Raw genomic sequence first — 24,309 nt, 5'->3', positions numbered from 1 at the left:
AAGCAGTCTCTTTGATTGCTTTAACACCACTATATTTCTGAAATGGTTGCTTTTGTTACCATCAAAATCAGAAGAGGCAACTTAAGGCTTCGTTTGTTCTGTAACCCACAAAAAGGACTTCTCAACATCATAAATACCGCAGGTTTATTATTATTATTATTTCAAAAGGTTTTTCTTTCTATTGTGAACCTTACATGATTTGACTGCTTTCTCTGAGTTCTAGTTTGGACTTACTTAATGCACAAATACAAGTATTTTTATACTACCAAACTAAAACAGCCAAATCAAAAGAGTATCATGCCTCTGTCAGCACTTCATACTTTGTCATTTTGAAAGCTTGTTTTTTTGTTTTGTTTTTAGTGTATTGACAACTAATCGAAATGACTACTTTGTTTTAAATAGATTCGATGCGAAATAAAAATGAATTAATGAAATCCGGTTTTAAAATTATTTCTCTTAAACATATCTACACTGTGGATCACTGCACAATAATACTTAAATATTTAAGAAGCACTTATTGTTTGACCTTTACATTTTCTTATATATTAAGTAAAAAATAAAATAAATCATTGAGTAAATTAAATTGATTTTGTGGGGAAAAAAAAACTCCCAATAAGTGAATAATTAAACAAAACCAGGCCTTACAATACTATGTTGCATGCGACTACATAGAAAGTGGGACCAAATCATCAGAAGATGAAGGGAGACAAGGTAGACATTGTCCTCATCCATTTAAAACACTAAAGTGACCAAAAAATAAAAACTAAAGATCCAGAAATAGCCATTCTACTACATGCATAAAATTGTCTTCATTTGACACTAAAATCTTTTATTTGCTGGAAATCAGGGTGTTAATTCTATTCCTAGTTATTTGCTAGGACATGAAGATTTTGAAGACAAAGAGTTCATTCCACAAGGCTTGTGATGTCTTTTGTTTGGCCAAAATTTGAGCTTGCCATCTCCAGACTCAGATGCTAAAACTAACATTTCTTTCTTTGCACAGTCATCAACAATATTTAAACACATTTAAAATTAACAAGATATTACTTGGTTACACATTCTTGAACTTCACTAAACTTGTTAAGGAAAGAAAGGGTTTGTGATATTTTCCCCTCACCATCAGCAACAGCGTCATCATGGCTATTTTAAAAAGTTGCTGCGCTGCAGTTCCTGTGGCACATGGGACTGCAATTTCCATTACAATGCATTAACTCTGCCTCAGGTCCTGGAAACTGTGGGTATTTTTTTTTAAATGTTAATTTTTATTTTGTTTTTACTTTATATGTAGAAATCTGACAGCACTTAAATTTTAATCATTCAGGAGCTTAATCCAGGATTTCTTTCAAAGCTTAAAATTCCCTATAAAGCCAAATTCCTTGATGTGCAAGAAATACAGAATCAAACCCTAGGTAGCTGGATCCAAGCTTTGTTTTATCAGCCAAGAAACAAAGTTCTCCTGATTTAAAGTACTGCACATAACATTGCTAAGATAAGGATTTAGTTTCCTAAGCCCAGCCCTTATCCTTTAATGAGCTGTGGGTAGGCTCACCCACATGCACACTGCTGGAGTCACACCGACTCCACTTACAGTAAACTCAAGCATTGGCCAGGTTTCCCCATTTCCCTTAGATTTCAACAGGAGAGAAAACCATCTTTTGTATTGTCATTTCACTATACTTTAAGATCCCGTACAAGCATTTACTCTGCACGCTCTGAGTAGGATGTTACAAGAAGCAGAATCCTTTCATTTGATTGATATTATTAATTTAACAGAAAGGATAACTGAAGAACACAGGTTGTGAGATTCTAAAATTTGTTTTTATTTTCTAAGAAAGACATCGACATCATAGTAACTCCAAAATAGTTCATCATCAAATGACAGCCTTGAAAAGGGACAACTTTATTCTACTGATAGTCACTACTGCAATATTAAGAAAATTCTCTAAACAATGGGATATTCTGGGATTACCTGGCATTCTTTACCTTTCTTCCAAAATTCATATAGCCTCACTAGGAGTTCTTTTTAACACAACACTTTCAAATTAATGCACTCTACATATATATATACACATTTATTTCAAGAAAACATCGATAGAAAAATTTTAATCAATGAAACTTTACAATTGTATGTTAAAAGTCCCTAGTTTATCTTTGAAATTCAAGAAGAATTCTATTGTTTTACTATTAAAACTACTTCCAGTATGGTATTTTAGGAAAGCTAAAGACACTTAGATATTTAGTTATTTTTTACATGTCCTTTTTATGATGACAATGAAAAGTATCATAGGTATCAATGATACACCCACAAAAATAAAATATCACTGAGGTTTTTCCTATAAACGATTTGTATGAAAGTTTATGCATTTAACACTTGCACAACTATTCTACATTCATCATACCGTTAAATACACAAAGTACAAAAATGCTAGAGGTATAAGATTTGTTTAAAAAATTATACCTGTGTTTTCTGCAAATTATAAAAGTGTAAATAATGCTAAGTATTAAATTTATATTTGCGAAATCTTCTGAAATATTTTAACAGTCCACCACTCTACTTTTTTCCTCTAAAAGAAAATAGTGTTTGCTACAGAAAATAAGACTCGTTTAATAGCATTCCACATAGCAGATACCACAAATTATTTACAAGCAGATCATTTTATGGATCTCCCATTGTTCTGGCAATACAATGTGATGATCTTCACTACTTCATTTCATTAATTCATCACTTTACGGAAACCCATTTGGCTACAAACAAAGCATCTACCCACTGTGGCGTGTTTAATTCTGACAACTTTCGTAATCTAATATGTGGAAACATTGCAACGAAAATACCCTTCACCTTTAAAAAGGTTCATAAGGGCACAGAAGTGAAATGTGTGCTTGCTTTCAGTTCATGGAGGAGCAAATCACTGGCCCAACACATTTGCACATGGCCAGTAGCCAAAGTTATTCCTAAGGAGCCCAGGGCTCTCCCCATTTATACACCAGCCAAGGCATGGGAGCCCTGCTGGCACCGGCACCAGCCAGAGGACACCAAGAGAAAACACCAGGAGTGTGGAAACAGTGCTATGGAAGATCCCTCACAGGTCAGCAAGGACCACCTATGACATTTCAGATGTCACTTCTAGGGGAATACTAGGAGGTTAAAGGCCAGAGTGATGGGTTTGGTCTCCAAATGGCTAAATAAAATTGTTTGTAAGTGGGATGGGTCCCTGAAACCAAGCATCCCCCTGCCTGCCCCTGTGCCAGCTCAGGGCACCATGGTACAGGGAATCCTGCTGCCTAATGCAGGAGGAAAGCACAGAAGATTTATTAAGAGACGTGCAGTCAGTACTGCTGGTTTGCTTCAGGTACACCTTTAATTTACAGAATCAGTATGGCCAGACAGCCCTTTTTGTCTTAGTGTTTACCTTAGTCTGGCTGCAGCATCAGTCGTTAACAGGAAAACCTAATTACTGTAGGAGATATGTTCAAGTTACAAACACATCCAGCGTCAAAATGTGTCTGAAGACAGCCTGCAACAACACCTGACTTCACCACATTCATCTCGCTTGGGAAGTGAAGGGGATAGCTGTGTTACATATGTAGCTATAATTGGCAAATACTGAGCTTTTGTAATGGCCTCTGCAGGACTCATTGTTTTTGCTTACAGCCACTATGCTTCACCACCCTATTTTCAAGACACTTCATTACCCCTGCTAGTCCCGAGTTGAGTGATTTTTAGGTATATACCATTAGCTTGACTGCTGCCCAAATCCAGTAGCACAGAGCACTAAGTGGATAAAAAAGATGAATTTATAGTGCCAGGTTGTGAAAGAAGGTGGTCCTCAAACACTTCTCTCAGTCTCATTGCACTGGCACTGGGAATGCATGGCTTCTTAGCACTGTTTAATAAAGCTCATTTGTTCCTTTAAAGAGACCAGAACAAGGCCTGTTCCAGAAGACTCAAGCAGAAGTTCTCACGTGTTTTATAAATGAAGAACAATATGCTGTGAACAGGTCACCCTACATCCCATTCAGTAGACAAAGCACTGAGAGCCACGTGAAACAGCACATCAACACTTCAGTTGGAAACAAAGCCATGCTAGCACTGTAGACATGTACTCTCATCCTAACACATGCAGAAGTGACATACAAGGACTGAGCTAACAAACAAACAGCAGAGCCACAGGTAACTGGATCCTGATCTGCTTACATGGATTTTTCCCTGACTGACACTGGAAAATTGAACACAAGTTAGAAGGACAGGACTATGCCCAGCACTTGGAGCATTCGCACTGCAGCTTTTGGGCACATGCCCACAGCTCTCAGTGGGGTGCTGGACTACAGTAGTGGCAGAGGGTGGTGAGAGCAGGGGAGGCCTGACGTTCCCAGCTCCCCTCAACCGTGTAATAAACGCTTGGTGAGAAAGGGTGGCTGATCTGTGCTTCCTACTTCCATCACAGCAGAGTGTGTGCCCGGCTAGATACTCACATCTGCTACGTCAAAAGATAAGGCACAACACAGCCTCTCTTCTGTTTTGTTTTTACAGGAAAAAATGTAGGGTTTAGCTCTAACACAATATGGCAAAAGATCAATATTCAGTACAAGCATCTGCACAGCACTGGGCACACTTTGCACCTCGAATGAATAACAACTCGATTTCATTAATTGCTCGCAAGTCATGCAGTTGCTGGGACAGACAACATGCAGCTCTCCATAAATGCATATGATATGAACCACTGCTTGTCTGTAACTGAGTTAGTGCAATATTGCACTGCGTTGGTGATCCAAATGGTCGCTCCAGCGCTCTTTGGAGCCTTTGTGAAGGGACTGCACTCCTCCACCTCCAGAGGAGCCGCTACTGCCGCAGCAGCAGCCAGCTGGCCAGCCAGGCGGCTGGACGCCTGCCAGGGGTGGCTCACAGCCAGAGCTTCAGCCCCTGGAAGCTTTGTAGCAGGAAGGAGCTGACAGACCGTCAGGGATAATGGTTTTTGTCTATTAGGTAACTGAAGCATAATTTGATGAAAGTTATCCAAAAAACAAAATGTAAATAAAAAGACAATCCTTGTTGAAGTTCACAAGAACAAAGCCACATGATAACTGTCTCTACAAGTTGTAAGAGAGAACAATAACACTCTACAATATATGGTATATTGGTGACCAGTACATCACATACCAGTTTTGGTCAGGGTCCACTAAGTACAACCTGCCATTTCATTTGCACACTTGACATACTTTGCAATTTAACCACATCCTACACCAGGTTTTACAAAACGTTCAAAATGTCCATACCATTTCTATTCCTAACAGTACATCATTAAATTATGCAATAGGTCTTCCTTCCATCTTCAAGAGTTTTCTAATCCAGGGACTGGATTGTAACCAGCACAAAATGTGAGAACAACATGTTTTCACAGAAGTGTCTGAGGGAATAAGACAGCCAATGGATCTGGTAACAAAAAAAAAACCCACCTAGTGATAGAAAGAACACACTTGACTTTCAGAGACCTTCAAAGATCTTAAGACCAGAAAGGTCCATTATGGTCTTTAACATGACTTTCTAAATAGCACAGACAAATTTTCACTTAGTAATCACTGCACAAAGGCTGCAACACTCAGGGTACCAAAACCTGTCTTTTAGAAAGTCTCCCAGACTTGATGTCCAAATGTCAAGCATTGGATTATCCCGTTACTCTGCATATGCTGTTCCAGTGGCTGAGTAGTTGTACTGTTAAAAACATGCACCTGATTTCTAATCTTAAACTGGCCGGTTTCAGTGTCCAACCACTCCATCCCACAGAGCACACTGTGCTTGTATTCTCTACCTGCTGCTCAGTTTAAGCATTGGTTGTAAACCCCTTATGGCTCTTTATGATGTCTAGCATACTGGGATCGACATGTTACTACTACTACCACCACATTAATCTTCTTAACCAGAGTAACCGAGTAACCCTTAGGAGCCCACATTCAGGTATTTATTGACCACAGCCCTTAAAACCTTTTCATAGTCATTGTTTTCAATGAAATTTTCCTTACAGTAAGTGTGACTTGTGTTTGCAGATATCACAACTGAGAAAAACACTCCTACTACAAACGTGTTACAGGCTAACTTGTAAGATTGTTGCTGAGATCAAATAGATTTCTCCTCAAATAGTACAGGGATTGGGGCATCCTTTACTCTTCCACATGTAGATCTGGCTTATTGCTCTGTCTCACCTTGATCCAGACTCATATTTTCATGTGTTTAAATGTGAATATGCATATGCTTAACAAGTGATGTGAAATTAACCTTTTCATTGGCTTAAGCAGCAAAGGGGAATTCCAATTCTTTTCCTATTAAAGCCTCTCCCATTCCCATTCCTAAATTGAACATGCATGCACATCATTCTGTCCCCTAGAATGTCACATAGAAAGGTAGTAAGAGATTATCTCAATGTTGTAATGGCCTGACCTTGAAATTGCTTTAGGTTTCCCTGTGCTTCCTACTCTTGAGGGAGTTTTTGCAGAGGGATTACAAAGGTTAGATCTGAGGAGAGAAAAATCCTCAACCCTGGACCTATATCCATCTCTGCTGGATGGTTTTGGTGGTTTATCCTTAGATTTAAGAAACCCTGCTGGGTAGGCAAGCTAGAGAGGAAAGTACAGATGAAGTCCAAATATCATCCTGATTACCAGCATATAAATATTATCTGTGAATAGAGAGAAGACTCCAGAGGCTGTAGATTTGAACCCTGCATCAGATGTCCCCTAGATTTTGGTGGTGTTCCTTCTGATAGTGGAGAGAAGGGCTTTTGTGGCAGCACTTTCCATGCTTGCTTATGGGCTGAAAAAAGCCCAGAAGTGCTGTGGATGGTTTTGTCATTTAGAAACACCCTACTGCTACTATCTAAAAGAAGCAAAAATGCATATAAATCAAACAACCAGGAAAAAAACTCACACACTTGCTACAAAAAATAACGTACTGAAAAATCCATAGGTATTACTATGGTTACTAATCCATGGTTAACTAATGTTTCCTGCCTTTTCTTACTTTGTGAGTTTGTCTGTTGTGCTTTATTCACAAGAAGAGTTCAATAACAAATTATCCTTAATTTACTGCTACTAATGATGTAGGCAATTTTTGGTCCCAAAGCTGCTGCCTTAATACAAGCAAAGTACTCAGTGAAGCAGACAGAAGCTTTGCCTAAGTAAGGCAGGCAGGATTAGGCCAACCTTATTATACAGTTATTTATTACACAATGATAATTAACACAAGGTAGACAAGCTCATTTGTTGGGCAACAGCAATCTTGGTTGAAATATACTGTTAAAAGTGCTGAGTATAAATAGTAGGAAAAAATGCTTATGCAACAATAAGAAAATATATGATTGTGTATTCTATCACATAGCTTAAAAACTGCAGGTTAAGCAAATTACCACTGGCACCACATATTCATAATTCTGCTGATCAACTAAATGAATGATCGGGTAAGAAGCTGCATTTCTTTCTAAATACCTTGCTATTTAGCAGCCTGAAGGGAGCCAACACATCAGTAGTGCCTTCTATGCACTGTCGAGTCCCAGCTTGAGCACACCAAACTCTGAGGCCTTTTGAAATCTTTAAAGACAATCATACATAAGACAGTTCCTATATTGCAGGTCTGGCTAGCTATACTGCAGCACAAAACAATATTTCAAGCTTTCTGATATACATGTGTCACCTCTGTGACAAATAGCTTGTATTAATTAGGCACTAGACTTGGTGAGATTGCTGTTATTAACAGAGAGAAGATGGGTTGAATTTAATTGTGTGTGACATCAAAGTCAAGTGACTGATATTTCAAGCATCATTTAAAATGTTTGATATTGGAGTCGTTGTATTCACATAAAGACTGTCTAAAAATATAAAGGAGAATGATGAGAGAGGAACTGGAATGCATTTATACAATCCATCTTATGAAGTGAATTTGGTGTAATTTTACTTGTATTTTTGACCCAGTGTTGGCAATATTTATTTATTTGGATAACATTATTACTTTGAAGAACAGTTTATTTTTCTCAGTACTAATTTTGGAGACAGCTGGGAAGGTTTGTATTGGTTCCAGCATCAACATTCTCAGAAATGTGGACATCAGGGGGAGTAGACATAAAAGATAAGCCTGCACTGGGATTTGCTTTATGGCCATTAATGAACACTGTTTGGAAAATATTTACCTAAGAATAGCAGACTGCACATTATTTAGGCAAACTTCTGTAACAGACTGAAAATAGAAAGAGGAGAAGAAAAGGAAGTTATATTTAAAACTGCATGTGAAATAATATAAATAGGAAGTTAAAGCTCACTATTGTATTGTGCAATATACAATTGACAACACACTTATCAGTATGTGAGGAGTGCTGTTTTAGGGTCAAATGGTTCTCTCAAATATGCTGGACAAAATCTCCTTCAATTTGCTGGGGCAAAATCATATCTGTGATGCAGCATGATAATGTATATGGTCTTTTGCTTAAAAAGTGGGTCAAAAAACAATTGTCCCAGAGGATACTTGTGTATAATGCTTCTGCATTGTACCATTTCCCTTCAGTTATTTTTAAATAAATAAGTCACCTGCTTATTCCATTCTTGCCATAAAGTGTACAAAACAATCCAACTGAAATCAGCTTAATTAAACTGTAATGCATTGCAAGCAAATGGTATCCCCTAGGTATTCCTTAAGTAGAGAAATCTGAAGTGCACGACAGCCAGAAGTCAATATTAACCTTTCCGGGTTTGTGAAAATGTTATTTCCCAGTTAGGGCAAACTCCCCAGTGCCCTAGACCCACACACCACAGGGCGAGGAGAGGGGTCAGGCTCCCTGGAGGTGCCCCTGCTCTCACTGCAGTCCAGGAGCCAGCAAGGCAGCCAGAACAGAGCTCCAGCCTTCCTTTGCATGCAGTGCAGGCATGTGGCTAAGATATCATAGAATGGCTTGGGTTGGAAGGGACCTTAAAGATCATCTAGTTCCAACCCCCTAATGTGTGTGTGTATTTATTCTGATGTATGTGTGTATATAAATTATATTTATGTTTTCATGTAATATGTTTTATATTTTTGTATATATTTTGTAATATATTTTTATATATTTCTTTATATTTTATATTTTCGTGCACACTATACGTATAATTTGATTTTATATATGCATATACACATATAATCAGAATTAGTGCTCCCTTAATCACAAGCTGGGCCAAGACTAAATGTGTATAAGAAGGATATAATCTTATCTGTACTGCGATTCTGTTCTCAGAAGAACTTTGTCATCTGAGGGGCAGCAAATTATAGACTAACCTGGGAAACTGCCCACATCCTTGGTTGTAACAACTGATTTTGATGGGGGAACTGATATACACCAAGCCAGAAGACAAATATTGTAGCAGTTGTATAGGTAGAAATACTGTCAGCTGATGGAAGATTCATGGATAAACTCCAGTCTCTGTGAGGTATTGAGTATAACTGTTCCTCCATTTTTTTCCTGTTCTTCCCAACAGTAGGCCAAAATCCTCCCTGAAATTATACAAATTCTGTTGTCCTCAGTATTGTTACAAAGGTGCACCTTTCCCTTACTTCCCTACAGGAGCCTCAGACTTTGACTGAGCCTCTGTTAAGGGGGGGGGTGGGAAAGAACTTGCTTTACAATTAAATATTTTTTTCTAAAATAACTTAAAGAGTCACTTGGGATTCTATTTTTGGCAGTTGTAATATCAGTTGAAGCATAATCAATATGATAATTTATATAACCAGGCAGATTTTTTCTAGATATGAACTGTTTACAGAAAGGGCTCTAGATTCATTTGTTATTAGGAGCTATTTAGAGAACTATTACAATCTCTCACTGGTCTGTCCTTCAGCTGACAGAAGATCACTGCTAACACTTAATATTTCAAAGTTGTTCATACAGAATATTCCTACTTGTTGGTAAAACTTGAAGAGCTCTCTGAATAACGTTATGGTACCGTATTTGTAATTAAAAATATACTCTTTTCAAATGTGTTTAAAATTCACTGTTTCCACAACCATTCCTGCCAGAAAGCTAATCTGCCTGAAAGAATGTTCAAGGGAAGCAAATACTAAAGAGTGTGAACATAATCAAAGGCAGCTTGCTTGGAAGTGCAAACAGATATTTGCAGGATTTGTTTTGTTTCCTATATCCAGCTTGCATTGAAAACTCCACAGTTTGATATTAAATAAAAAATAAGAATTCTAACATTTGCAGTAGAAAATACTTTAACACTAAGCTCATGCTTAAATTCTCCCATCACTGAAATCAAACATTCTTTCCCCTCCCCCCAAAAAAAATACTTTCTGGCATGTTGGTTATTTTATAAAAATGAGAGGAGAAAAAATTATCAAAGAAAGAATTCCTAGTATTATAACTCTATGCCCTAACAGGCTTATATTTAAATGCAGCTAAGACATGTTATTTGGTTCTGTAATTAAGGCCCCTTATAATATCTGGGGAAAAAAAAAAGAAGCAGGTATCAATCTAATAATATTCTTCATCTGTCTTCAGAAAAACACTGAAAACCTTAAGGCAAGGTTTTCAAAAGGGTAGTGCTACTTCTACTTTGAAGTATAAAAACTGTTTATGTATCAAATTTGACTGTGACATAAAAAAGTTTCCTTTGTAGAACATAAGCCAAATTTATTTGCTCTTTAAACTTTGCTAGTATGTTGTTGGCTGGAATGTGACCTTTGTGGAGCTGTTTCTCAAACATCGTTCCAGTAGCTGAAATACCAGTAGCTACTTTTTGGAAGGCTTCCAGTCAGCCTGTCTACCTGTCTATACTGTGAGAGAGGGGGCTTGCTGTACTGCTGCTGCACAACAGCATGTGCCCTAGGCTGTTTTTATTTTTTTTTTTTCTTTCCTGGCCAACACACATGACTTTCAATTTTTGCAACCATTTGTACTCCACTGGCAGATATATTGATCAGGAAAGTTCATGCCTCCTTCATGGTGCCCAAACAGGCTCCGTTTCTTTTGTTTTTAGCTGGGCTTCTACCTGACCTCCAATATTGTTGGAATCATTTTACATCTGCAATTAAATGCTGAAGTAGTTATTTGTAGCTTGCAATTGTCCGCATTTAGAAGACTAACTGCCCAATTGCAAAGCTGCTAAATGGGTGCAATTGCAAGTTCAAATATTTGGGCCCACTCGTAATTACAGACACAAGATTGGGCTCACTTATATCAGAGGCTGTTGCTGGAGACCAACATCTAAAATAATGTTGCTTTCCCTGCCCGCTACTTCGTATTGGTTCATTACAGGATGAGGAATGAAAGGAAAAGCCTCTTAGTGTATTTATTTCTTCCGTCACCCCACTAAGACGATTTGAGACTATAAAGTGATCAACATGGCGCCTGGGACAAATGATCATAACTGTCTCATGCCTAATCACCCATTTCACACACACTTTCATGAACAAGCTTTGTTCCCTTTCACAGCTTTTTCTCCTATCGAGGCAGGCAGTGGTCAGAGGAACATGCCCCACGTACCAGACACAAGGACATACAAGCTGCAGTATACCACTGGGCACTGTAAAAAAAACTGTTGTACCTAGAGCTTTTTCTTTCTCTCCATTTGAAGGAAGCTGATCCAGAAAACACCAGCTGAAGGTTTTTTCCTCTTCTCACACAGTCAGACTGTGGATGCAGTGTGACTGCTGTCCAGGAAATTACATCTCTCTCATCCTAATCAATAGAAAATTGGCACTGTTTTCTCCCCACTGCAAAAATATATTCAATGGTCATACTCTTTTTTTCAGTGCCACCATAATTTCTTGCACATATTTGACCCTCTCCCCAAAGCATATTTCAGGTCCAATGGTGAGAGCTCAGCCCTACAAATACAAACACCCGGGCATGCACACATGTGCTGTTTAAGCAGCTCTTCATTGCTATGGCTGAACACCACGGAACTACTAAGAAGTGGCTCTGCTGCATCCACGCAAATTGCTTCATCACAGTCTACTCAAACTGGTGCTCCTAATCAGCCGCTGAGCGTGTCAAACCACTGCTGTTCAGCTCATCTGCTGATGACACGAGACACATCTGGGCAACAGAACAAAAGGAATATTCTAAACACTGTTATGCTAAGAGGAGAATTAATATTCATCCCCAAAAGGTGCAACTGCCAGCCCAGAACAGTAAATACAACTGACTACCTTACAGCACTAAAATCTTGGGTCCAGATTCTCCCAAATCCATCAAAATCAGATTACATCTAGTGAGGATGTGACCATTGAGACCAATATTCAGGTAAAACAGAAATATACATAAATATAATTGCATTTTTTTTCAGCATCACATGCACTGTGGAGTGCATCTCTTTTGCGTAGATTCAACAAATGATATTTTAATGTACATACATAATTTATTGAGCAAGCAATAGACTTGGCTGAATGAATGTCAGCCATTGAAGATCCAACGTGGTGCATTTTCATGCTTATTACTTAGTACAATAGCAAAGAAGGAAACATTTAACATATTTATGAACTTGAAATCTCTCAAGTCCCACAGTGTGGGACTATCACAAATGTTATCACATTTCTTCCTCTATATTCATGATAATGAGTAAGTTTAGGACTTACTATGTATTTTTCAATCTAAACAAGGTTTACTAATCCTATATACAATTCTTGCAATGTTGTGAAACATAGCTTGAGAACTTTATCTACTTCTATATCTTGGCCATAATTTTTGCTTCTCTGACATACAGTGGATAAGTTACAGTGTGTTTCACACTTAGATATTCTAACGGATCCAACTAATTTCTGCACATCCTGCTTGAAATGATAATTATTGGGTGAAAAATATTCCAGTGGTTTCATCACCAAGAAAGACAGTTTTACCAATATGTCAACGATAGAACAAATTATCATTCACCTATTGAAAAACAGCCACAGTATATTTTTTTGACATCTTCAGTCTGAACTTTGATTTGCAAACGTATGATGATTGGGTAGGAATGGGAGTTAGGAATCCATGATCCTGTACTTGGCCCTGCTATTCTTGTGAGATGTTTCACTGAGTGTCTTAATTAGCTTGTAAATTTTTCTATTACTGTGGTCGCTCCCATAAGCGAATCCTTGATCTTAGACACCAAGAGCTGAATTCATTTCATATCAGTGTAGTTGCCTCCAATTACCTAGAGCCACCTAGAATTACCTAGTGACTAGAATTAGATGTTCTTATTTCTTTCCATTGGCCTTAAATGTAGTTAAAATGCAGGGATTTAAGTTCAGAGGCAGACACCTCTGCAGCTGCTTTTAAAGTTAATCTTCAGAGGTGGATCATATTCCCATTTCCAGCGCTGAGAGGTCTTTGCCTCCTATTAATTTCAGGAGGAGTTACATATGCTTAATGTCCAAACTAGAGCAGTCCCATTTCCAGGCCAGCTCTGTGCTCCGTACCTCCCATCGCTCTCATTAGACACCTGGAATCTGACCCGTATCATGGAGCAATCACTGTCACTACAATTCACAATGGTGGCACATCCACCCCACTGAGATAAAGCACCTATTTGGACCTCGTTGACTCTGAAGATTCACTGGAGAGGAGAGCCCAAGTGTTTCTGGAGAGTGGGGAGGAAGTAAATCAGTCTTTCAACGGGCTATCATTAGGTTAGTAGTGTAATATAGTAATTTTTTGTCCTTGACAACTGATTTGTGCAAGGTAGAGGCAGTATAGGTGATAGTTGGTTAATATATCATATGTCCCCACCAGACTGCTTGAGGCAGAAGAGAAATACAGGAGCAGTGATACCAGAGATCACCTGGGGAAAAGGTGTCCCCTCATTCCTGTGGGCTGTTGGGTGGCAGCCCCTGAAATATTTTCAAGCTGGTTTTCTTTTTATTTTCCTGATTTTTCAGTGATAATAAAAAAGGAAAAAAAATAGGGTCTTTAAAGGACTGAGGCTTGGTGCTTTACTTCCATTTCCTGGGCTAGTGAAACCACCCACTAGCTTATATAGCCCTTAGGCATCCTCTTCCCTGAATTCATCCTCACAGGACACCATTGCTTACAGTTTTCCTATTCTATACAGGTTCTTATAGTGCCCTCATCATTGTAGTAGCTGAGTGCCTTCCAATAGTGCGTTATGTGATGTAACTAACATCTGTGACAACCAAAGCAGGAGGGAAAAAACAGTTAAGACCCCAGTAGCTTTCCCCCTACATCACATTTCACTTTCCAATGCTAATAACTTTCTCTCTGTGAGTACACAGCTAGATTGTTGTGGTCATGTTTGCAGCAGATCGGCAATGTTTCATTCTCCCTGATGCTGAATTTCTCCCTTTAATAAGACTGTGCAGGGATCATTTTCCTTTATTTTATTCACTGAAGTGCAAAGGAGTGGGAACTATTCTTTTCAATTCGTTTATATTTATCAATTCAATTATATCTTTCTATTTTAAGAAAATCAACCATGACCACAAAAACACTGTAGGCAAGTTAGCCTTGGCTAAAGGCATAAACCACAGGCTTCAGAAAAAAATCTGCATAGCAGACAACGTTTAGCACTTGATGCTGTTTTGGGGGGAAATTTTTCAGTACCAGACTCGGTTTGTCAAGGCTTGGGGTGGAGGTTAAAGGGGCACCATGTTGCCCAGCAATGACAACTGAATATCTCATTGCAAGGGAACTCGCATATGGGAACAATATGCCTGCAAATCTTTAAAACGTATGCAATTGCTTTGCCAGAGCAATTGATATGTTGTGGAAGAAACATTGCAGGGCAGGTGGTTGCTGTGAGATGACCCCACACTTGGGACCAAGAGTGAGACGTGGGGCCAAAGGTCAAGTGTGACTTTGTTAGAACCAAAAAATAGGGTCACCTCCCAACTGCTGCACACCCTGCAGCAGTCATCGCCACCAAATGCCACATAGGTTGTGGGAATTTGGTCACTTTTTAGTTGCATGAGACACTGCAATTGTGGTTATTATTGGTTTTCTGATTGCAATAACTAATGTTCGGAAGTATTGGAATTCATACACAAATGTAAAACATTCTTTTAGGTGTCTTAAGCACACTAGCTCACCAGGACAATGAGAAGGGTATCACAATAGCAACTAGAAAATAATCATAAATAAATAAAAATTCAGATGTCACTGTTGGCATTTGCACTCATTCTTCACAAACATTGACCCAGAGGTTATTAACCTGCCATTTCAGAGAAATTCTCTCTGGCTCTAAGAAACCCTAATAGAAAGTGAAGAACTTAGGGAGGATGAGAGCAAAGGAGGATGCTTTCACTTGTTTTTTTGTGGGCTCACCCCCCAGGTAACAGGCACTACAGATTTCAAAACCACTCAGTAACTAATTGACCTAGATTAAAACATAACATAGGGAATATTGTAGAAATAATCAAGAGGGTTTTACTGATATAAAGTTTCCCTTCTTTTTATCCTAAAATATTTTTAATGCTGTCATCCCAAAAGATCCCAGAATGTTTTACAAATTTTATATACACACGTTGCAGGATGGATTGCCAAAGCTGATTAAGAGCGTACACAGTAAAAACACAATACAGTGATTCGGATGGGAAATGGAGAACACTAGACTTGATCTTGCCTCAAGCAAAATGTCCAATAGCAATGAACACAACACAAAGAGGGACAGAGCACAGATGTTCAGACCAGAAGACAAGCCAAGAAAGACTTAAAAGATCACCAGTTACAAGACATTTCATAGAAAGCACGCTGTCTCATTGCTCTGTGAGCATTATCACACAAGACAATGCAGACTCTAATTTAAACAGTCAGAGGGAAAGATCCTTATGCTGGATGCCAGTTGGCTACGACAACAAATCTGCATCACTGTTCTGACAATGTTCACTATGGTAAACTGCACAGCGAAGGCAATTATCCTAGAGACTCTAGCACCCCAGAATAAAGAGCAAATTAAAGAATCCATCAATATACTTCCAGGACCACAAAGCCAGAAGGAGAGCCATAACAATCTGGTCAAACAGAGGTGGGGGCTTTACCCTGCCATGGTGTGCTCCAGGGGCTCTGTTGCGGCCACCTAGCCAAGTCTCCAGAGTGCTGCACATCACCACTGCTATGCTAACATGTACCAACCCACACTGCCTTGTTGGAGCCAGTCGGGATGGACATCCATACACAGGATAAAAATATTTGTAAAAATGTTGGGAAACACCATGAAACTGTCAAATCAGGTGTTTCCAAACTGAAAAGGTTATTTACTCCAGGTTTGTCTGATACAGGCATGCTCATGGTTCAGGGAATACTTTCTAATCTGAGCCCTGCTATATCTGCTCCCAGCTGCTTCACATACAGTGGAAGAAAAGGTAACATAGCCTACAGGATCCCAGCCTATGTCCTGCTATCAGAAAGTCACGGGGTGCAGGGAGGAATGGTTATCACTTCTGTTTCTAGTATGACACAAAAAGAGAAGGTAGGATGTTCAGTCACACATGCAGATTGTTTTTCTATTTATCTCCATTACAGAGATACACAGGATAAAGTAATTGAGCAAGAACGTACCTACAACATGAAGTCAGGAGAAGTCACTGAGTATGTGACCCATGATTTAATGGGTATGATACAAGGGTGAGGAGAATTAGGGGGAAACCTCCCATGATTTTTATGGCTGCAATGATAAGGTAAAGTCAGTACAATCAAGGGGTTAGAGCAACAACCATGAGCCTAGCAAAACTGGTCTACTTCTCTGTAACACATACACTTAATTTTACGTTTAATCCACTGCACAGCAATACTGATTACAAGATTTCCATTTGCCCAGTGAGTACTGTGAGGTCTCTGTTCATATACCAGTCTTCTAGAAATTTCTTTGGAATGCATCTTTGTGACACTCCTTATTGTAGTGCAGCCCAGTAGTATACACTGTCTGCCTTAAACTTTGGTGCATTTAGTTCTATACTTAATATTTAGGGGATATTGCTAGATACAAGCATATCTGTCAAACAACTGTTTGATATTTTAACTTGATAGTTGTTCCAAAGATGGGAGACAGTATACAGAAGAATCAGGAGCAAGTCTGAGCATTTAAAGAGGAAGAAGCCTATCACAGCATCTCAGGAGATAACCGGTTGCTCCAAGGAAATAGTCACTTTTTTTTTTAAACTTTGGGTACCTCAAATTCTAAAGGACATGATTTTTCACCCCTGCCATCCAATATCCACCTCTATTATAAAACTGCTCTAGGGAATAAACATGCTACCCATCCATTGAAAATTTAATCCAAGTACAATCCTTGGTCGTATGCACTATCTGAAAGATCTTTTGCTGGTTCCTGCATCCACCTGTCATTATTAGCAATGGTGTGTAATGTCCAAAGGCTCTTTAGTAAATGAGTATTTTGACACCTTACAAGGTGTGGGCCATGTATTGAGACTATGCACTTCATTAAAAAAATACTTATCACTGCCTTCACACTTTTGCTTGCCCTGTGCATTGTGCTATTATCTTCGTCTCCAAGTAAAGATAGCTCAACACCAGCTAAATTTTAAGTGTGCATGCAAATACAGTTTTCTGTCACGTTAAAGTCTCCTGCTTTAGCAACAGAAATTAGTCCTTTAGTAAGTAAGTCACTGTACCATGTTGTGTGGAGTCTGATGTATGACTTGATATGTGTGATGCACAACAGTTACCAAGGCTGGCATATCAGCCTGTGTATGCCAGATGATGGTGTACTTCTCCCAGCTATGCTTTTCTTCTAGGATTTCTGGGTTAACAAAGCAGACAGGATAAGCAGTGAGCATGGAGTCAGAATACCCTTGAAGGCATGCAGGACAAGCACCAGAGTTTATTTTATGTACTTCAGCTTCTCAATAGCATTTTATCTCGTTTCTTTCCACAATCAGTACCTCTATAACACCTACATCATTCTCTCCTGCATTCCCTTACACCTTTTTGGTTAGCTCAGAGAGCAATGCTGATCTTTCCCACCTGGACTGCAGCTATCACGCAGTGCCTGTCATTCTCATACAGATCAAAAAAGGATTTTGCAGTCTGTTGTCCTTGATCCGTGCCTTAAATGTCTGTGTTATACAAATGCTTCAGCTGAGAGCTGCCCACTTAAAAGGCACCATCACCAACAACCCAAAGCTCCAGAGGCATGTGGGGCACTGCACAGTCATGCCTCCAAGCGGGATACCCAGCTACCGTAGCATCGGCAATGCTTCCTGCAGCACCTGGCATTTTTGCTGGAGATTAGCCATCCAAATAGCAACCCAATCCAACCCTGCATAACTCATGAGCCGACAAAATAGTAGTGTATGTGCAAATGTAAGGGTTTCTTTTTCCAAGGGAATTCAACATGGTTAACAAATTCTACACTCCAGGTACTCTTCATCCTACAGCTGCAACTGCTAGCACTTTCACAAAGCTGTCTTAATTACCAGTGACCCTGTGCTCTTCAAATGCATCAGCAGTACAAGGGATGATTCAGGATGACAGGGTCACAAGCAACGGGAAAGAGCGTATGATCCATGCCCCACTTACATACATCTCTAGCTCATAGACTCTCTGCCCTAGATTTAAAATAAAACTTGATGTGAAGAACACTGTTTTGATAGAATTTAAGGGGACTTGGGTTCTGGCCCCTTTTATTAAACTTTTGGTAGGATCAGATCTGTGTAAGGCATAAGCACCAGAGTAGAGTTGGTAAAATAAAGGATTTGTGAATGTGAAGGCTGATAGATTGAAGTCTTCTGGACAATTCTGCTTCTGCAGGAAGGCTAATCAGTGCAAACCCTCCTGCCAGGTAGGGAAGCACTGCCTCTGTTTTATGCACAGGGAACCTCAGAAAGGGAAGCTAAGCATCCTGCCCAAGGCTGTGCTGCCTGCAAGTGGCAGGCCTGGTATCCAAATTACAGGTTTTTCACCCTCAGACTAAAGTTAATTAATGTCTCTAATTTATCTTTTTACATTGTGTCTGGATTGGAAAAAAGTTTCTAAGGTTATGTTAAAAGCTGATAAAAATAGCTGAGAACTGTGAGCTGACACAAAGAACTAATGTTCCAGTTTTTCCACTGCTAAAAATCTCAGCAATCTCTAGAAAAAACTTATCACTGAGAATTTGTCCATAATAACAACAATTTTGGGGGAGTCAAGAGTACAACTACTTAGACAAATATTTTTCTCTCCTCACCTAGCCTACCACCAGCTGTGTTCTTAGCAGAAAAAGAAAAACTAATAGGAGTTATTACATGCTACTTTTATTGCAGTAAACCATTTAGAAATGAGAAATGACAAAGTAGCCTCAAGTGCATGTGTAGGTGCTTTGCTGAAAATAGTTCAATCTTCAGATTAGTTTTATTCATAGATCTAAATGATTATGTCTTTTCTCTGAACACACAAATAAACTTCAACATGCCTCTCTTTAGCATGGCATAAATTAAGTCAAATAAATCCTCTAAAGAAACAAAAAGGTGACATAGATCTCTCCCTCCTGTACAAAGAAAAGTCTGGAGGAACTTAACAGAGAAGTTGATGTGATTGTGCAGTTGATCACACAGAGTTCAAAGAGGAAATGCCAAAGGCCCCAGTTCTATGAAGAATTAAACAAAAGTCTGTTCAACCATGCTGCCATGCAGTCATCTAAACCAACAGATATGCACACACCCATAAAAGCTCAGCAAATTTTTGAGAAATGCCATCCTTTATCAAGGCTTTCTTTTCCTCCAATTTCTGTGGATTGCTTAAACAACTAAGGAAAGGAAGTATTAAAATCTAGCTCTAAAATCACTGAAATATAGATACAGTGGGAAACACCAGGTATGCATAGTACTTCATGTAACTTTTCTCCTACCTTTTATTTTCTTCAGTATTACTTGAATTTCAAGTGCATTTTTTTTTCCTTTAGCTCTATAACCTTATCTGAGATTTTATTTGAAAAAATTTAGTGCCCACTCAAAGCACTGAGGGTTTCTGATGACATCAACAAGTACAAAAGTGACATCAAAACCAAACGCTGTAATAACAATCCAGTCTTTTCAGAGGCTTTCTGCCAATCTCTCATTTCTTCACCCACTGTTACAACCTGATTCTTTCTCACTCATAGCCCCCTACTTTTATAACGTAACCTTATTTTGCCTGTGATAACTACTGCTCTCCTCACTGTTTGCTCATGTTGCTCTTAGGTCAGCATGGCCTGTGTATAAAAAGTGAAGACAGACGAAAGTGGACGCACAAACGGAACAACCTGTTTTATGAAGAGAACAGCTTGTTTTCTTTTGCTTAAGGAATCTTCTAGACAATGGAAGTATGCAGAGGTCAGATCAACCAAAGACAAAGTGAAATGCACATGATGCTAGTATTAAATTAGTTTCCATCTATTTTAAAACAGAAGTGGTGCATGACTACCATGTTCTTTTCTCCTTGGGGAAGTCTGAGAACAAACCAATAGAAGAGACATAGTGGCCAGAGTTTGAGACATCAAAAGACACTCTTCAAGGCCTTGCTATCTTTATCACAATACACCAAAACAAAACAAACAGAAATAATGTCAGGATCAGGCAAACTTTGTGTTTATCTCCAGCACATCAATCCCATCAGTCCTATGTAACACTACGAAAACAAAGAAAATAAGGGGCCAGCTAGGATGATGAGCATTTTCATCCTTATAAAACTTTTCATCCTAATAAAACTTACATTTTGCAACCCAGGTAACTGTGAAACATGCTCATTAGACTTACCTGTACCTGTTTATCAATTACTTTGCAAACTGTCACAAATATCAGGACTTTATAAACTTTGATTCTGTTCTTAAGTCAGACCCAAAAAAGCAACTAAAACGACAAATTTCTGTAGTGTAAAACCAACCATAGGAGAGGCTACATGACAACTTTCACAAACACACATCTCACCCAGCTGTGCTGAAGGTGAACAGCAGAATTAAAGGGTAGCACCCAGCCCTGAACCCCCAGCAAGACATGGAAAAAAGATAAAAGAGACCCCCCTTCCAGAACACCCACCTGGTCCATTTTCTTCCTGCATCTTAAACCCATACAACAGACTCTATTTGTAACCAGCAGGCCATACCCTCCCCCTTTTCCCCAGCTAAATAAATACATTTGCTCTCAAGCAGGACCTATAAAGTGCAGCTGTGAGCAACCCACCAGTCCCCCCACCCAACTCCAGCACTCCCCTCCAGCCCTCTGCAGCTTCCAACACCACAGGCCTGCTATGTCCTCACTACCCCCAACCCCACAGCCACCCTGTTGCTGCCACCCATGGGTGCCTGTTCTGCTCCCACAGCACCTCCTGCATCCCCCTGACCCAACAAGGAGTTCCTGCACCGTGCCAGTGCCACCCCTTGGGTACACAGGAGGGAAAACAAGATTTATTCATTTCTGTCTGCTTTACATTTAATGATTTTAAAGGTTTCTGTTATTCTTAAACATTATTCTTTGTGCTAAGACCAGTCTGAATACAGGGAGCAGAGCAATCCCTAAAGAAGTTGTGTGGCTGTCAAACGTTTAGCATTAACATGTTGAATGAAAATGAATTCGGGGCTCTTCTGCCTCACTTCCCCCTCCAAAATGTGGTTTGATTTTCCAGCCTCCCCCCACCCTCTCTGTCTAGCTTCTCACCCATTAAAAAATAACATTACTTTTTCAGCTCTGCTTTCTCCAGAAATATTTGGCTCCCTCCAAAGCCTCTGTGATTAAACACACAGTAAATAGTAGCCAGGCCAAAATTCTCTAAGCCTGTGACTTTTTTGATGCCAATAAATCTCACTGCACCTTTCCCTTCAGCTGCCCTCAATTTCCTTGACTCTTTTAAGGTTGTCATGTGCATCTGGACCTGGCTCCCTCTTCCAGTGCAATATTCTCATTCTCTTTCAGATTTCTCTCTGCAAAACTGCAGACCATGAAGTCTACATGTTTTCTGAAATCGTTGAAGAAATCTAAAAATTTGATCTCTTATCCTTTTTTTCTCCTTTTAGAAAATTTCCAACCTGAAAAAATCAGCTTGAAATGGCCGAATAATTGATGTTTATTTTTCAATTTTCTGTTTTTGAACAAGGAGAGAAAAGTTAATTTTCTAATAAATTTTAAATTATGGGAAAAATACATTTTCCTTGAAGAAGATACAGCAATCTGAACACAAAATTCTGACTGCATCTTGACCAGTCTGCAATGGAGAAAAAAAAAAAAAAAAAAAACCTTTATCTGCTGGCATGGAAGCAGCAGATCTCTTGTGAAAGGTAATATAATTTTTGGTATCTTTTTGTTCCAGCAGAAGATCTCTTTCACAATGTGTCCAGTACATCTGTGCTTTCTTTCATTTAAGCCAGAAGCACCATGGGGCAGACACAGTCCTTCTCAATATATTTTTCTGAGCGAGTATTTAATTTTTTTCTGTGGTGCAGAATACAAAGTAGTGTGACACAGTAGATTCTGGCCATTTATCACAGAGGAATTTAGAGGCAGTAAATAATAAAATTTTATTAAATGGAGACAACCAGGGTGAGTATAAGTGTGTGGTTATAAGCCCCCCTTTTTCCTGCTCACTAGATCATTACTCTACACAGCCGTTAGGAGAATGAAAGCTTTTGAAATAAACAAAGTCAAAAGCAGAATAGTCTAAAGTACAGAAATTAGAAGAGTAAATGGAACTGGAATTACCATGGGGATGGGAAGGAGATAAAATGTGTATCTAGCAGAATTTGGGGTCTAGCCAGGCATGTATTTTGCAGCAGCTATGTCAGGGAGACAGATTGCTGCCCAATGCTCTTTGCTGCCCCTACTGATATGCTGGCTGAGCGGGCTATGTGAGTGCTCCCTGACTTATTTCAGTCCAAAAAGGCCAGGATAGTTTAGATAAACAGTAAGTCTTCAGTAATCTAGTGCATTTTGAACAAAATAGGTTAGAGGAAGCTTGTATGAGCAGCACTACTAGCAGCATTGAAGGGATTTAGGATTGCTGATAACCGCCCAGAGACAGGCTGCGGTTACTAATATCATCCACCAGCACAGCTGAAGCTGGAAGAGCACATCTGTTCACCTGCTGAAGAGGACTAGATTTCTGGTCTGCTAATTCCATTTTCCACTACATATTCAGTCAAAATAGCCACTAAATGGCTGGAGATCCCTCTGTGCTCGGGGTTCCTTCAGTAGCATTAATTTGGCAAAAATAGCCAAAGAGAAAAGCGAGTGTTAGTGTTTGGAGCCTGATCAAAATAGGGTGTTTAAATGGCATAGCAGTACACAGCTCCACTGCATCTCATCTTTTGCTGCTCTTAATGCTCTGAGTTCTTAAATCAGGCAGCTCCATGCAGCTTTAATTTAGTCAAGGGCCAAGCAGCTATGAATTAAGGAGCCATAGGGCTGGAGCTTCCAGCAATCTGTTCTCTCCCAAATGTCCAATTAGAAGAGAGAACACATTCAGAGATAAATTCCTGGCAAGAGCTGAGGATGAGATTTTGCTTGAATCAACAATGTGGTCAACACGTTGAGAATGATACATGAAAATAATGTAAGACAAAGATCTGAAATGTTTAAACAAGAGATCAGTTATGGGCCTCTCAGAGGTGGTAAAGGTAAATTATTAAAAGAATTTATAATTACAGTCATGCCTAATTATTAATAAACAAGGATGGCTAACAGATGCTGCAGCAGATTTACACTTCCTAAGGAAACAAGAACAATTATAGAAGAAAATCAAAATCAGCAAAATGATTAAATCAAGAAACTGGAATATCTGTAGATGATCAAAAGGAAAAAAAAAAAAAAAGAGAGAAAAAAAATTCAAACCTTAGAGGCACTAATACATTGAAGAAAGCTGACACAACACCTATTATGAGAAAATAAATAACATAAGTTTCAAGAAACTGAAAACCAGGATCAGATTCAGACCAATGTGTTCACCTCTTACTGACGTCATTCTATTGACTATACTGGCATAAAATGATTTGCACGTAACAAGAAATTGATATCTTGTTATCTTAACCCAATGGAAGAGAAAACAGATCAAGATAATGGAAGCTTTATTGGAAAAATCTAAAATGTATTATGTAGAAGAAATAACAAACCACAGAATAGAAATGATGCTAAGTAAACTTGACAGAAAGAATTAATGGAGTAACAGTGGAGCAATGGGAACAATTTTGGCCCAGCTGAGATCTGGGAAAATATTGGTACAATATTCAACACCAGTCTGATTAGCAAATATGGAGTCAGAGGCAAAGTAATGAATAGATAAAGAAATGGCTTTGATAAAACAAGAAACATTTGAAAATGGAGGGAAGAATTGTGAAGATCTATTTTTGCAAGAATATTTCTTGTTTACTACGACCAGAACAAAAATCATTGCTGAAGAA

The 24,309-nt window shown here is 39.0% G+C and overlaps 1 long non-coding RNA gene across 1 annotated transcript in view; it reads right to left on the bottom strand.

Annotated features, from left to right (window-relative positions):
- Positions 1 to 21,013, bottom strand: part of LOC121074987 — a 32,496-nt gene extending 11,483 nt beyond the window's left edge. Inside the window, exon 1 of the long non-coding RNA XR_005822666.1 lies at positions 20,960 to 21,013. This is a non-coding gene — a long non-coding RNA (uncharacterized LOC121074987). The remainder of the gene's footprint in view (positions 1 to 20,959) is intronic.
- Positions 21,014 to 24,309: the final 3,296 nt, after the last annotated feature.

The sequence above is a fragment of the Cygnus olor genome, chromosome 9, assembly GCF_009769625.2.
Source record: "Cygnus olor isolate bCygOlo1 chromosome 9, bCygOlo1.pri.v2, whole genome shotgun sequence".
In the NCBI taxonomy this organism is placed as follows: domain Eukaryota; kingdom Metazoa; phylum Chordata; class Aves; order Anseriformes; family Anatidae; genus Cygnus; species Cygnus olor.
This window is presented reverse-complemented; position numbering and strand designations above follow the sequence as displayed.